This window comes from Saccopteryx leptura, chromosome 2 (assembly GCF_036850995.1).
Source record: "Saccopteryx leptura isolate mSacLep1 chromosome 2, mSacLep1_pri_phased_curated, whole genome shotgun sequence".
Taxonomy (NCBI): domain Eukaryota; kingdom Metazoa; phylum Chordata; class Mammalia; order Chiroptera; family Emballonuridae; genus Saccopteryx; species Saccopteryx leptura.
In genome coordinates, this window is record NC_089504.1 from 96,520,165 (window position 1) to 96,531,664 (window position 11,500).

An 11,500-nucleotide genomic window follows, 5' to 3' on the forward strand; every position below is an offset into this window, starting at 1 on the left:
AAGTCTTTGGAGGTTCCGGTGGCCCCTGCATACTCTCTGCTCTCACTGGCTTTGTTTTAGCCCTGAATCTATACGCTAGCCTACCCCAGGGGCTTTGCACGGGCCACACTCTCTTCCTGGAATGTTCTCCTCACTTCCCTTGTTTAGCTGTACCCTTCCAACCATTACATGAAGATCATTCCCTCCAATAGTCTCCATTAGCTGCTGCCATTCAGGGACACAGCTCCCTGTCTGTATCCTTGAGACACTTCCTTGTCAACACTGTCATGAGCTGACCCATCATGCCATGGGTTGTTTGGTGGCGCTTCCCTTCAGAGTGTGATGGCCACACTTCTGTCACAACTCCCGAGCCCTGCATGGGGCCTGGCGCACAGTAGGTGCTCAGGAAGGACTTGGGAGGCTGGTGAGGAAATGAGGCTTCAACAATGAGTACTGGGTGAGAGAAGCAGGGTGAAGAGGACAGGAGGAGGGGAGCAAGGACAAATGGTGGCTGAGTTTTATGCAGAGATCCTGGGGGGTTGAGGGGTCCCTTGCTCTTTCTCCTGGGTCTCCCCATTCTCTTCTTTGTCCCTGCTCCACACGTCTCCCTTCTCCACCCTCCCAGAATCCCGATAGGAGGCCCAGGCTTTCCACCATGGATGTGCAGCATCTGAACGCTCCCGCGCCAATGGTTTGGCCATTGTTCTCACAACCATGTCAGTATTGAACAAACAGATGTTTATAGTTAATCCCTAATTTTGCTATAAAAAAATATACAATCTTGGGTAGAAATTGAAGAGGAAAGAATTTTTTAATTTACAGTGTCTCCCTACCGTCCCACTCCTGAAATTTGAAATTGCTGAACGGCCTCCAAATTCAATATTCCAAGTCAAACAAATCTATGTGTTCTCCAAAAGGAAGTATTGAATGTCTGACCAAGATGGAGCAGGACAGGAAAGTTAGGAGAGGAGGGGGAAGCTGCCCGCTTGCCGTCCACGCGCTGATTCCCAGCACGCCTCTCTCCCTGCTATTTGTTACTCCTTTCTTCTTGCCATCTTTTCATGAACAAAATGTCTCTGTGCATTGATTGGCCTTCCTCAAAGGGGCTCATGGGTCTCCGATGATTGTCAGATGCCAGATGCAGGCTTGTCAGTGCCCACCCTCTGCTGTCAGGCTGGGGCTGAGGCCAGTTGAGCCTGTGCCCTCCTGGGGGAACAGGACAGGGAGGAGATTCATGAGAAAACCCGCGATGGGTCAGATCTGTCTGGGGAGAGACTGAATTCAGGGATGTCAAGAAGGTCTAAAGCAGGAGGAGACCCTAGATCTGGGCCTGGAGGAAAAGCAGGAAGTTGCCCTACAGAGTCAGGGCCAATGTGTGTGAAGAGCCAGGGATAAGGGCAGGGCTGGGGTGGGGCATGCCTGCAGGGACCTAGGGAGGAGCTCAATGACTGAGGCCATATTCTTAAACTCTACCCTCAGCTGAAATTTATCTTGTCCCCCCCCCCCCCCTCCTCCTGCAATCTACTCCTTAAAGTTCTTGGGCATAAGTTTCTGCTGGGACAGTAAATGATCTTTTTTGCCTCTTCAGCCTTTTCAAGGCTTGCTGACTAGGTGACACACTCGGCTCCTAGATGCTGTTCGTTGCCTCCAGTTAGCACCTGAACCTTCTGTTGGTCAGCCCTGTTCCTGGCCATGCGAGGTGTGAGGCTCCCAGCCATGGCTTTGACCTCACCACTCATGGGTCACCCTCACATTAAAGCTGGTAGGTGGTAGTATTTTCCCCTCATAGCAAGTCTTGCAGGAGTTGGGCTGCTTCTGGTTTACAAATGGGAAGTTGGAATTAAGCTACCTGCCACATTAGCCCAGGCTCTTCTGGTTGTAAGCGACAGAAACCAACCCTCACTGCTTTGAACATAGAAGAGAATTGCTGCCTTGCAGGGGGACATGGACAGATTCTCTATGTAGAGAGATGGAGATCCAGGAAAGAGAACAAAGGCTCTCATAACCCCCTGGCATCCCCTACCCCTTCTCTGACCCCTGTGGTAGTGGGGGCAGCTGGTAGGAGGCCTCTTAGCCCAGCGTCCATCTTATGGGAAGGAACCTCATTAAGGAAGGACTGGCTGTCCTTGGGTCCTGTGTTCATCCCTGTAACAGTCACCATAATGGGTGGGGTGGGATGGAACCCAGGCTATGTATTCATCCCACATCCCAGGGCCTGATTAGCCCTGATATCCACAGGCACTGAGGGTGGGGTCCCCAGGAAGATCACTGGATGGGCCTGAGGAAAGACACTGGGAGGAGGCGACTCTTAACTGTTTCCTTTATCACTGACAGATCACAGTGTCCAGAGTAGGGGGGCCAGGATCTCAGGCAAGGTCCTTCAGGTATCTCAGGGTCTGCCCTGTCCCACCCCCATGCTGCCTCTTCTGAATGACTCTCACATTCCCTGTGGAGGTCACCACTTTGGGTGGAGGAGTAGCCAGCAGGTCCACCGAGGAATTCACGCCGATTATATCAAATCATCCCTCACTGTGTTCCGTCCCCATGGCTGCTAGTCTTGGACAAGCAGGAAACACATTTTTCTTCCCCTAGGAGGTGGTTATCAGAGCTACACTGTAGTGGCAGAGGGCAAATGTGTTTTGAAGTTCTGAGGATTCATCTTATTCATTCAATATTCACTCAGCAAGTATGTGCTGGGTATCACTGCGGAGGCCGGACGGACGTGAGCTAGAGTGGGGATGGAGCTGAAAACCAATGACCAACTGTGGCCCTGGGACCTGTGGAGCTGTCTCTTCAGTAGTCTTAAGATGTTGGAGGTAGAGAGACCAGCCTGTGCCATGAGCCTCCCGGGTTAAAGCATCTGCTCCTTTTTCTCTACAAACATAATTCCTCCAATGTGTCTTTATTGAGCATCGTGACAAGTGCTAGGCAGTCAGGCCCAGGTTCTATTGGGTTGAAATAGAGGACATGCTCATGTGTGGACACTGGACTTCCAAGCTGAGCTCTGCTGCCCAGCTCGCTTTGCCATGTTGAGGCCTCGCGCTCGCTGAGCCCCACCCCCACCCCCCATTGGTATTCCCACTGTGGGTGTGCAAGCTTCTGTAACACACGCCCTATTTAGAAAAGGCTGAGACAGTCACATGCAGCTCTAAAGCCTGGAGCAGTGCTGTCCAGTAGAACTTTCTTTAATGATGCAATGTGACCGGTGCCACGCAACCATCTGCCTTGCCTTCAACCTTGGCTGAGCTGTCCATATACAGCTGTGGGAGAGCCAGATGTGGCAGCAGCTCCCCAAGCCATGAGCTAGCACCACCACATGCCCATTGTTGCACCGGGAGTTTACCAGACTGTGACCCAAGCCCATGGCTGCTCACCTTAACTTTGGTGTACATTCCTCATGCAAATTTGCCAAAGGTCATGTGTCAGGTGCAGGCACTTCATTAGTGAGATTTCTGAGGCTGCAGTGTCAGATTTGGGAGACAAGGTTGACAAGAGGGCTGAGACCAGCCCTGGGGTCTCTGTGTGCCTTGCAGTGGGACGTGGACAGACTTTATGCAGAAAGATGGCTTCTTCACAGAGTGCTGGAGGGGATAGGCAAGGGCTAACCTGGGGCGGTGTGCCTAAGCACACATGCTCCTGAGGTAAAGAGAAGCCACCTACCCTGGCTCTACTCCCTGAGGTCTGTTGGGGACAGGGTGGTCTCCACTGAGGGAATGGGGGATTAGAGGCCCCTGTGGTTCTCTCATTGGCACATACCATGTGCAGTGATGGCTCAGGGGATGGAGGCCTCAAGGGAACCTTGTGTATAAGGGTGCAGTAGCATTCATCCATCTCTACCTGACATAGGCCCAGCGACCTAGTAGGAGTCTGGTCCGGGTCCCTCACGTACAAAGAGAGATAAGGACATGTCACCAGCCACCCTCATTACTCAATGGCCCTGTGTCTGTCCTCTAACATCCTCCTCCCCATCATCTGTCCTGCATCCCCGCTGTGTAGGCAGCGGCTGGCCTCCCTCACACGCTTGCTCTTCCTCGTCTGATGGGCCTAATTACCATGAAACCTAACACTTCCAGGCTGGTGCTCTGGTCAGTGGGGACTCCTGTGTGTTTTCTTTGGCTGTCTTCTGACAATGGGATCAGAGAAGAGACAAGCAAGGGGGGGGGGAGTGCTCTGTGGACTGTGAAGGACCCAGCCTACCGCCCCTCTCAGCAAATTTCTCTAGTGCTCAGCTCCTGGGGCTGGACCATCCTTTGTGTGGGGCCCCTGGAACCTGTAGGGTTGCTTCCACCCACCAGGTGCCAGTAGGAGCCCTTCCCCTGTCTTCACATAGTCAAGTGCTCCCTGAGACAAATGCTAGTCCTGCACGGAGGGGCCAGGGTGGACAGACCTAGCGCAGGCCCAAGGGAGGGCGGCATATGCCAAAGGACTAGATGGACAGATCAGGAAGGTTGACCTCCCACCTGATGGGGTGGGGACTGGCCACGTGGGAGATGGGCAGAGAGCTGGGAGGATTCAGTGTGTCCGGGAGGAAAGGAGAGGCATGAGTCAGAAGAAAGAAGGCTGTGCAGAAATGTGTCTGTGGGCTGGGATCTCCATGATGGGCTGTGTACAGCCCAGGGGCGGGGGGGGGGGGGGGTGGCAGGCGGTGCAAACAGAACTATTGCACTTTTTAATCTAAAGATGGGAGAAAGCAAGCATGGCTCCTAGGGAGGCTGAGTTCCTCTCTCCTTGTCACCTTCATCAGACAGTTCTGGGGGCAGGGGTTCCCCATCTAGAAGGATGAGGGGCTGCAGTCCTCTACTGTGAGGGTATTGCAACACTGTACCTGGATAATGCTGCGTGAGGGGCTGTGTAGGTGATGCTGTCTGGTGTCAACAGAACTTCGAGTTCAGGCAAACCCACAGCTCTGGCAGCGCCTCCCCTGGGGCTGTGTGCACCAAATCATTAGCATCAGTAGAGCCTGAGTAGCCCTGGGAGCAGTGTGATCATTAGCGTCTGCCATACACATGGGAAACTGAGGCACAGAGTATCAATCATTGGCATAGGATCTGAGGGATCCTGAGTGGCTACAGGGTAGGCAAAGCAACCTTACATAAGTAAACCTTTATATGGGGCGCCAGCTCCTGTTCTGACTGCTTACTGTGCAAAAGTAATTTGGAGGGGAATGTACTAAGTGAGGTGTCTCAGGGTATGGGTCTAATTTGGCCTTTGGAAAGGTTGGGGGAGGAGTAGATCTGGGGAGGGGGCAGTGCAGGGGTTGGGTCAAGGGCTGGGCCAGGGGCTATGGTTGGGGTCCTCACAGAGGCTTCTGAAAGGTGGGCATGGGGCAGTGGCAGGAAACCCATGCTGGAGCCCCATGGGGTAGCCTCCTTGGTGCCACCTGTCACAAGGTAGGAGACCAAGGCATCATCATCCACTCGTGGTATAGAATCCTCCCTGCTAAGGGCCCCGGCCCACTGCCCAGGCCTCTGGGAACTGCTGTGTGAAGGCTGCTTCTGGGAACCCTGCCCTCCCGGGTCTCCACTTCTTTGTGGGTGGAAGCTTCAGTCTCCTCTGACAAGCCTCGGGAGGCAGAAGGCTGGGAAGCAGACAGTGAGGGTTCAGGCTATGGGGCCAGCATGGGTGATTCCGGGAGCAGAGGCTTCTGGTGCTTTGTGTGTGGCACAGCCCAAGCTGTCTCCTGGAATTGCCCACCCACAAGTTGTATCCTCTGGCTCCCAGCACACTGCAAGACAACTGTGCTGTCTAGGGTGGTGAGAAGCCACTAAACTTTTGCCTAAGCCTGGGGCGTTTCTGTCACAGTCACAGCAAAACACACACTCATACACACTTGCTTATACTCACACATGCCTCTCACATATGCGAATATATAGTCTCTCACAGGCACATGTACTCCCATACTTGCACACACATTCTTACATGCTCATACCACACTCTCACAAACACTTGCCTACATGCTTACACTCTCACACCATTCCACACACAAAAGTGCATGTCTTCCAGCGTCTGCGGGAGGAGGCTGGCAGGTGGAAGAGGGTAGCATTTGTTGCCACCTGCTGAGGTAAGCCTCTGTTCACAGTGGTGGGGCAGGGTGTATGGTGGGCGGGGCCTGTAGCACATGGAGAGTGGGGGCCCATCTTCAGAGTCATGTGCTGAAGGACACAGAGCTGGACTACAGGCTGGAGGTGGCGAGGAGGCCCTGCAGTAGCTCGTCTGCAGGTGGGTGAGCCTAGCCCTGTCCTCCAGTTTTGGAGTGACTCAATTTCTTTCTAGATCTTGTCCTATCTCCCTGGCATGGGAGCTGGCACTTAGTTCTTGACTGCCCCCAGTGCGCCACAATGGTTTGTTAATGCCCTTTGTACATGTAGAGTAAGTCATGGAGAAGGATGGGGGTCCGTCCAGCTGAAGTTTAGGTGGCACCTCCTCTCAGCTTCTGAGACAGCACAGTTCTCTGGCGCAGCCTGAGACGCTGTCTTTGCTTAGCTGTCAATTTCTCATTTCAGTCTGTGGTCAGCTAAGATCTGTCGACTCCTTTCACAGGAGCTCTTGTCATATCATGAGATGAAATCTGTAGTTGCTGGGAGCTGCTGCTCGCACTTGAGTGGTTCTGCCCCTGATGATGGCATGAGCCAAGGCATGTCCCTTTCTGTGTTCTTCAAAGCTGCATTCACCCCTAGATATTTGAGGTGTCTACCCCACTTACCTTACTTGCAATAGAGCCTGAATTGTCACCATCTGCCATGCCTTTGGTTTCTTCTTTGAAGGTCTCTATTAGAAACATTAATGTTCTTGAAGAAAGAAATTGTGAAAGATACAAATACGTAGAAGCATATATTCATGGATAGGAAGAATTAACATCATTAAAATGCCCATACTACCCAAAGCAATCTATAGAGTCAATGTAATGCCTACTAAAATAACAATGCCATGTTTAACAGACCAAGGACAAATATTCCAAAAATGTATATGAAACCAAAAAACATCCCATATAGCCTCAGCAATCTTGAGAAAGAAGGGCAAAGTGGGAGGTATCACATTTCCTGATATCTTCCTGATACAAAGTCATTATAATCAAAATAGCCTGGTACTGGCATAAGAACAGGCATACAGATCAATGGAACAGAACAGAAAGCCCCAAAATAAACCTATGCCTTTATGGTCAATTAATATTTGACAAAGGAGACAAGAACATACAATGGAGTAAAGACAGTCTTTTTAATAAATGGTGTTGAGAAAATTGGACAGGTATATGCAAAAAAATGAAATTAAACCACCAATTTATACCATATACAAGAATAAACTGAAAATAAATAAAAGACTTAAATGTAAGTCCTAGAAGAAAATATAGGCAATAAAATCTCAGATATCTCTCAGCAATGTTTTTGCCAATAAATCTCTTCATTCAAGGGAAACAAAGAAAAAAATAAACAAATGGGACTATATCAAACTAAAAAGCTTTTGCACAGGAAAGGAAATCATCAACAAAATGAAGAGGAAACCCATTAAATTGGAGAACATATTTGCCAATGATACATCTGACAAGAGGTTAATTTTCAAATTATATATATAAAGAACTTATACAACACCAGGAAAATAACAAAATTCAGTTAAAAATGGACAAGGGACCTGAATAGACACTTCTCCAAAGAGAACATACAGATGGCCAATAGATTTATGAAAAATGTCCAAGGTCACTAATATCAGAGAAATACAAATTAAAACCACAATGAGATATCACTTCACACTTATCAGAATGGTTTTCACCAATAAATCAACAAACAAATACTGAGGACAATGTGGAGAAAAGGGAATCCTCGTGCAGTCTTGGTGGGAATGCAGATTGGTGTAGCCGCTGTGGAAAACAGTATGGAGTTCCCTCAATTAAAAAATGGAACTGCTTTTTGATGCAGTGATTGCACTTCTGAGAATATATCCTATTAATCCTTAAATGCTGATACAAAGAATATATGCACCTCTATGTTCATTGCAGCATTTATTTACAATAACCAAGATCTGGAAACAGCCCAGATGCCCATCAGTAGAGGAATGGATAAAAAAGCTGCAGTATATTTACACAGTGGAATACTACTCAGTCATAAAGAAGAAAGAAATCTTACCTTTTGCAACAACATGGATAGACCTGGAGATTATTATGCAAAGTGAAATAAGCCTGGTAGTGAAAGACAAATACCATATGATCTCACTTATGTGGAATTTAATGAACAAATTAAACTGATGAACAAAATAGGAACGGAGACATGGAGACATGAACAGACTGACAGCTGTCAGAAGGGAGGGGGGTTAGGGGACTGGACGATAGAAGGTGAAGAGGTAAAGCAAAAGACCCCCAAATACATATATGTAATACATATACATAGACAACAGTGTGGTGATAGCCAGAGGGAAAAGGGGTGGGGAAAGGTGGAGGTGGGTGGAGGGGGGAAATGAAGATGAAAGAGGCTATGTGAGAGAGAGAGAGAGAGACAGGGCGAGAGATGAGAAGTATCAACTCATAGTTGTGGCTCCTTAGTTGTTTATTGATTGCTTTCTCATACGTGCCTTCACCAGGGGGCTCTAGCTGAGCCAGTGACCCTTGCTCAAACCAGTGACCTTAATCTCAAGTCAGCAACCTGGGGTTTCAAACCAGTGACATTTAGGCTCAAGCAAGCGGACTTAGTATCATGCTGATGATCCTGCATTCAAGCCAGTGACCTTGGAGTTTCGAACCTGGGCTTCAGCATCCCAGGTCGATGCTCTATCCACTGCGCCACCACTGGTCAAGAGAAAGAGACTTTGTTTGGGAAGATGGACACGTGATACAGTGTGCAAATGATGTTTTATTGAGTTGCACACCGGAACCTGTACCCCCATAAATTCAATTTTAAAAAACCATGAATGTTCAGCAGGAGATGGCCTGGAATAACCTCCAGTCGTTTAGGCATCACAAGGCTACATGCCTTGAGATCTTACACATTTAACATCATTCTTGCAGTGGGCCTGCCCTCACTGTGTAGACCGTGCAGTGCTCAAAGGAGCTGTAACTGGACAGTGATGTTTGTGTGCTGGTCGTATATCTCTAACATGTGCTCTTGTACATATGTGAGTAATGATACAGCGCACTGCTTTCCCCCATAAGCCTGTGGGCTGTGGGGCTCTGCAACAAGCCCACCTTATTGACTCTTCCTAGAAAAAGGTGAGTTTCATACCTTGGTGCTTGGGCTCATTTGGGGCATAGTTCCTGAAAGTGCACCTGACACTGTTACAGGATGTGCTCCATTGGCCACGCATAGGCCTGCTGGTGCAGGAGAAGACAGCTGTACCCGGCTATGCCTCTTATTCTCAGCCCCGTGGCCATCAGGCCACAGGCATGGGAGATGAACCTACTCTTCCCTTGCATGTGCTCCTGAGGTTGCATGTTATACAGTGTCACAGTAGCCACAGCCGACCCATGTAGGTGAGTGTCAGGCCTCCCCAGGGTCCCTGCAGGGAAGAATCCAGAAATGGGTCACATGAGCGACTCCCATGGCAGGCAGGCCCAGGGCTGAGTGTGTCCATCTGGAGGATGATGCTAGAGGTGGGAGCCCAGCCTCCACCTCACCTCAGCCCAGACTTTTTGCTGGTATCCTTGAGCCAGACCTCGCCTTCTCTGCATTGGCTTTCTTACTTGGTCTCTGACATTGAGTTCACCCCGACCTGTTCTCGCTCTATCCAGCAGCCTCTGGTCCACCTGACTATGTGTGACAACCCAGCAAGAGTGTTTTTTACAGCCGAGAGTAGTTTTTTATAACGGGTTTTAGTACGGACCCACACTTGAGCTGTCCCTGAATAAGAGCATTTATTGGCCCATGAAGGGAACATGTGTGCCGAGCACAGTCCACAGCGCTTCAGGTGGACTGCAGCCACTGGAGCTGGAGCAGCCTGAGGCAAGTCCCATAGTGGGACTAGAGAAACTGAGTTCTGAGGGGCCAGGTGACTCGGGGGGCTTGCCCCAGGGAGGTGAGTCCTGTTTAGTCCCAAAGTCTGTGACCTTAACCACCTCCCTGTGATGTCTGGGGTTAGGGAGGTGTTCTGAATTCTCCATGGCCCTGAGGAGGCTACTGGACCACCATAACAAAGCACCACAGACTGAGGGGCTTAAATGACAGAAATGTATTCTCCAACTGTCCTTGAGGTCACAAGTTTGAGGTCAAGATGTTGGCAGAGCCGGTTTCTTCCGGACTGTGAGGAGCAAACACCTGGTCTGGACCTTTTCCCAGCTGTCATGGTTTCCTGGCCATCTTTGGCTTGTAGGGGCATCACCACCTTCTCTGCCTTCACTGTCACACGGTATTGTCACTGTGCGAGCATCGGTGCCCACACTTGTCTTTTTCATAAGAACACAGTTACACTCCAGCATGACTTCATCCTGGCTAATCATCTCTGCAATATTTCTATTTCCAAATAAGGTCACCTTCTGAGGTGCCAGGGGTTAAAATGTCACATATGCATTTGGGAGGGGGACACAATTCCACCCATAACAGCCCCCCAGCGTGAACATCAATCCTGCGGCTACAGCCCTGGCTGGTCACAGGCAGCTGGATGAGTGGGGAGTGTGAACTTTGGGGGCATGCACCCAGGAAGCCTGGGTACCTCCAGGCTCTGGCAGCTGAACCCCAGGTTTGGCTTTAGGAAGAGTGACAGGGACGGGGTAGTAGCTCAGTGTGTGTGTATGTGTGTGTGTGTGTGGGGGGTGCTATTTATGTACACGCTTTTCTGTGGACCATGAAAAAGAATTGCAAAAACAATTAAAAAATACTCCTATTAAAAATAGCTCCAAATCTTAAAACACAGGACCTACCTGAGAGGCAGTTTGAGGAAGCAGTGGGCTAATGGCAGAGGTGCTATTATTAGCTCCTGGCCCCGCTGGCCTCTGAGGCAACTCCAGGCTCTCAGCTTTGACCAAGCAGCAATGACCAGTTCTTCCAACCCCACCTGGGGCAGCCCCTGGAGCCAGCCCAGCCTGGCTTGACATAGATGACCAGAGGGGAGGGCAGTCTCCACCCTTGCCTGTGGCTCCTGTCCCTCTGGACAGGTGTGAAAGCCTCAAGGCCTCCTGCCTTTTCTGGCCCTGCCAGCCAATCTGCCAGGCCAGCCTGCCCTCCGGCCTTGGCAGCCCTTGGAAGCCTCCAGCTGGGCGGATGATGGATGGGGCCCCGTCAGCGCTAGCCTGAGAGTGGATTTTATGTGTGTTTGACATTTATTTACTGTCCGTATAAACACTAACACCTATGAAGCATGCTCCCCGTGTGATAGCTTGGCTGAGGCAGCTCTTAAATACATAAATTATGCGCACCTCGCTAATGAGCGCCTGACAGCCGGGAAGTTCTATTTACCGCCGCCCAAGTTTCCATATAAAACCCAGGCACCAGTGAGCAGAATTCGTGCGCGATCACAGCCCTGCCTGTTCAGACTCCGACTCCTTTCTTTCTTCTTTTCAAAAAATCTCTCCTCCGTCTTCATATTTTTTTTTATTTCCCCTTTT